Source organism: Camellia sinensis, chromosome 2 (assembly GCF_055761805.1).
Source record: "Camellia sinensis isolate YWXY chromosome 2, ASM5576180v1, whole genome shotgun sequence".
Taxonomy (NCBI): domain Eukaryota; kingdom Viridiplantae; phylum Streptophyta; class Magnoliopsida; order Ericales; family Theaceae; genus Camellia; species Camellia sinensis.
The window spans coordinates 168,896,233-168,900,920 of record NC_138962.1 but is presented as its reverse complement, the minus strand read 5'-3'; the positions used below and the strand labels follow the sequence as shown (position 1 = coordinate 168,900,920).

At 33.4% G+C, this 4,688-nt stretch overlaps 1 non-coding gene across 1 annotated transcript; it reads right to left on the bottom strand.

Annotated features, from left to right (window-relative positions):
• Nucleotides 1–418: 418 nt before the first annotated feature.
• LOC114275763 (protein VACUOLELESS GAMETOPHYTES) lies at nucleotides 419–1,192 on the bottom strand. The gene has a single exon (XR_014362010.1). It is a non-coding gene; the product is annotated as a protein VACUOLELESS GAMETOPHYTES (transcript).
• Between the last annotated feature and the right edge of the window lie 3,496 nt (nucleotides 1,193–4,688).

Genomic DNA, 4,688 nt, shown 5'->3' with positions numbered 1-4,688 from the left:
AAATGTCGGGGAAAAAAACAAAAAAAAAAGAAAAAAAGTAGTTTGTTTGGCAACAACTAATTAAATGACAAACAAAAATGTAAAATTTGTCTACATTTTCTCAAGCAACGCACTCGCTTGTTAAAGTCAAAATATTGTTGTTTCACCTTCACTTTCTTGCATTACCCAAAAAAGAAAAAAATCAAATAAGGATTAAATTTTCATTTTGTCCCAAGAAAACAAAGAGTGATGTTATACATATATATATTTTATTTTTTACCATTTTTTTTTTCATTCTTAGATACAAAATAATGATATTCACATTCATATACAATCATTTATATTTTAAAACAAAAAATAAAAGTAAAAAAAACAAAATTATATGGACCATTTTTCAAAAACAATAAAATCATAAAAAAATCCCATTTACGAAATCAAATAAACTACTAAAAGAGCATCCGTCAAATATTTTATTAGAAGTTAAAAAAGCAAAAGGAATTATACCAAAAAAAACATTTGTCAAACGCGGCCCGAGTTCTCATTCTTCATCCGGACATTCTTGAGCTGTTACACAATCCAAATGGGTTCCATAATTGCAGACCTTACAATAATAGATCCAACAGTTCTTGGCAACAGGACAATGACAAACATCACAGATGAAGATGGAGTCTTGCTCTTCTTTTGGGAAAGAATAGAAGAGAGTAAGCGAGTGTTCATGATCATCACAATCTTCACTCTCAGGCAATGAAGCACAACCAACATGAAGATCAAAACTGCATGTAGAGCAATGGTATGTAAAAGCAACACCAGATTCACCACAGGCATCACAGGTGAACTCACCGTCGCTGTATGGTGGGGATGAGAGAAGAATGAGAGGGTGTTTGGGGTGAGATCGGTGTCGAATTCGTTGTGGGAGTTCGAAACATGAGGTGTGGATGGTGAAGCTGCAATTGGACTTGGTGCAACTGTATGCTGCTGAGCCAGAAAGGTTTAGCTCACAACCTGAGCATATGATCTCATCTTCCTCTTCCACTTCTGTGAAATTTAGAAGGTGTCGGTGGCTGAAATGGCTGAATTGCTTCATCCCTCTCTCTCTCTCTCCCCCCCCTTGAAATGTCCATCTATCTGACATATCTATGAGCATGGCAAGTGGGTCAACCGTGCAGAGGACTTCTTTTATTTATATTTTCTATGAGGTAGTTGGGAACCACTCTCTCCCTAATAATTCACGGCTTTGATTTATTCAACTATGTTATTACTTTTTGAAATGCTACTATTTGTTATTGTCTAATTAGAAATTTAGATTGATTGAGTCCCTATAATAAACAATGGTGTGATTAGTTCTAGAAAATGTTGATTCCTTCCGTAATTAACAGCAGTGGTAGGTGTATAGATACAAAAATATAGAGCGAGACTTATTGTTTTTTCGTTGTATGTTTTCCATTTGTGTGCATAGTTTTTATGGATAAATTATTAATAAGTTCTAATAGTTCGACTTAATTTTCATCAAGTTCTATCGAAATAAGTCTTAGTAAATCGTCGTTAAAAATATCCTTTTGTGATTTTTGTACATGTCGTTAAAAATTGATAATTAAGTGACTTTTTTTATCACAGTTTTATAAATCGTTGTTAAAACTCACAATTAGTGAAATTTTTTTGTGGCGAATTTTTCAAAATATCGCTGAAAGTTGAAAATTAGTGACTTTTTTGTGACGAGTTTTTTAAACGGTCGCTCAAATTTATAATTAGTGACACTTTTTGTAAAAAAAATTTCAAATTGCCGCTGAAATTAATAATTTGTAATGTTTTTTAATAGTGTTTGATGAAAAGCCCCATTAATTATTATAGGATCTATTGGACAATAAGTTCACCTATTAGGATCTACACATAAGTTCTCCTAATTTTATTGAGTGATTAAAGAGGAGGATTTCCTTTGGACTAGGCCTATCACAGACCCTATTTTGATTATTTAAATAGTTCATTTTATTGAGATTTTGTTTATTTCGTTCACAAAATAATAATAATAATAATAATAATAATTATTATTATTATTATTATTATTATTATTATATTGATCCGATAGTTGCAACTTGCTTAATTTATTATTTTTTCCATCAAAAAAATATATGGTTTATTTTTTAAAAACACAATTATTGCTCATTTTTTGAGTGAAAAATGCGATAAATTGAATAAGTTATAGTTATTGGATTGACTTAATTTCTTTTTTCTTTTTTTGGATGAAACACATGAACTGTCCAACCAAATGAATGTTTTTATTATCGAAATGAAACTCGTGGTGGGTTCTACAAGCCCAAGCAACTCCCTCCGGTCCAAATTTTGGACTCAAAGGAATCCTTCTCCTTTTCGTAAATATCATTTTGTCCGTCAATTTTATAATCGTAAACTCCTCTGGTACTAAAATTCGAACGAATACACTGTCTCAAGTGAGAGTAATAGAATTTATAATTGATTGATCAACATATATATATATTTATAATTGAATGAGATAAAAGTTATTATGCGTAATAGTTAAAAGATGTTTATGAAATCAATTTTTAAAATTATATAAATCTTAATATAGGATTATAGTAAAGTAGTATATCACTCAAGCATACCACAAATTATTTTTGGGTATAATCAAGCACTCCTTTGGTTATATTGTGAAATATTTGGATAATCATTAAAAGATATGCAATTGGAATTCTAATGAGTGTTTGGGCCAAAGTGAAAATAGAAGCTGGAATCCTGAGATTTTTTAGCTTAGTGAATGTTGCTACAATCTCAATTTTCTTTTACTAACAGGTACAGTCCTTTTTAATTTTAATTGTGTAGTGGTGAATGTTTGTGGGCCAAATGATTATGCTAGAAGAAAAGGGGTGTGGGATACTCTAGTGAGGCTCAAAACACAGTTCTTGTACCCATGGTGTTTGGGAGGTGATTTTAATAAAATTAGGTGTGTCTCTGAAAGAAAAGGATACTCTAGGAGGGATGAGGGGAAGGGAGAGTTCAATGAGATGATTGAGCAGTTAGGGGTGTCTGATATATCAATGTGTGAAAGGAAGTTCACATAGTGTAACTCACATGAGGGTGACAGATGGAGCAGGATTGATAGATTTTTACGAAATTCAGAATGGTTGCAGGCTTTCAATTTTAAGCTGTGGGGTTTACCAAGATTGATCTCTGACCATTGCCCCATCTTATTAATGAAAGATGAGAGAGATTGGGCCCCTAGACCATTTAGGTACCTTAATGCTTGATCCTTGCACCCAAAGTTCTTGTCATTTGTGGAGAAAACCTGGGCTGAACTAAAAGTGATGGATTGGGCAAGGTTTAAATGTTTAGTCAAATTCAAAGCCTTAAAATCTGCCCTAAAGAAGTAGAACATTGAGGTGTTTGGAAATGTGGAGAACAAGCAAAAAGCTGCAGAAGAGGAAGCTCATGTCCTTGATCTAGTTGTTGAAGAAAGGGCATTATCTGCAGATGAACTGGCTAGGAGGAGAGTTTTGAAGGGTGATGCTTGGAAGCTGAATAAAATGGTGGAGAGGATGTGGTTTCAAAAGTCTAAACTTAATTGGGCAACATTAGGTGATAGAAACACGTCATTTTTCCATGCTATGACAAGTTGTAGAAGCAATAAGAATGCCTTATGCTCAATTCTGGTGAATGGGATTAGCATTGAAGATACTTTCGGTATTAAAACAGAGGTGTTGAACCATTTCAGTAATCATTTTGCTGAGTCTTGGAAGATAAGACCTTTCCTAAATGGCCCTTGTAAGTTGTAACGCCCCAAAATAAATATGACAAACCCTCTCATTTGTGGAAATATAATTGAAACAATCAAAGTCAATATACAAAAGGTGACACATGCGATATACATTCATAAATGTCCTATCATGAATCTACAACATGTGTTACTAGTAATCCAAAAGATGAAAATTGAATAGATATTTGAATGCCCTTGCGGCTTACATCTTTCAAAGTCATTCCTTGGTTACAATTAAATGAGTCTAGCTCAAAACAGTTAAAGCCCTTGGCTATACAAATTAAATACAACAAAATTGAGCCCTTACTCCAAGTCTCTGCAAGCTACAGTCTTGGCGGAGGCATGTCTCCAGCACCTGAAATGGTTTTTCCCAATACGGTGAACCAAAGCCCAGTGAAGACAATCTATCACAATATATGAACCTTAACAAAGATATAAGTAAGATGCGCATGTTCAATACCCAATGACAAAATCTTTCACAACTCTTCACTAAAACCAAGTTATGTCAAACTTACATCTCAATTCATGTTATCTCAGTTCATTTGTTATACCCATTTCATTTAATCAACCAAATAAATGATACACCCCATAGGCCTCCAAACAATAAAATTAACACGCAACTACATTTACTTGCCATTTTACGAAAAATTTCATCCACGGGAGTCGGCACCCATGTATATGCACGTTTTTCGGAACTTTCACCATGGACACTCAGGCCAACTTAATTTAATGTAGTTCATCCCCTTTCTTTTTTCAAACATGGAGTACATCTCCTTTCTCCTCCCAAATATCATACATATACAATGTATACAATTCATAATCATATTCAATGATAATGACCAAGATATTAGTTTCAATTCGCCTAATCCTCATGCAATTACTACAACAATCATGGCTATCCTCCACCAATAGCCCAAAAAAGATATTTCTAAACAGATATACAACC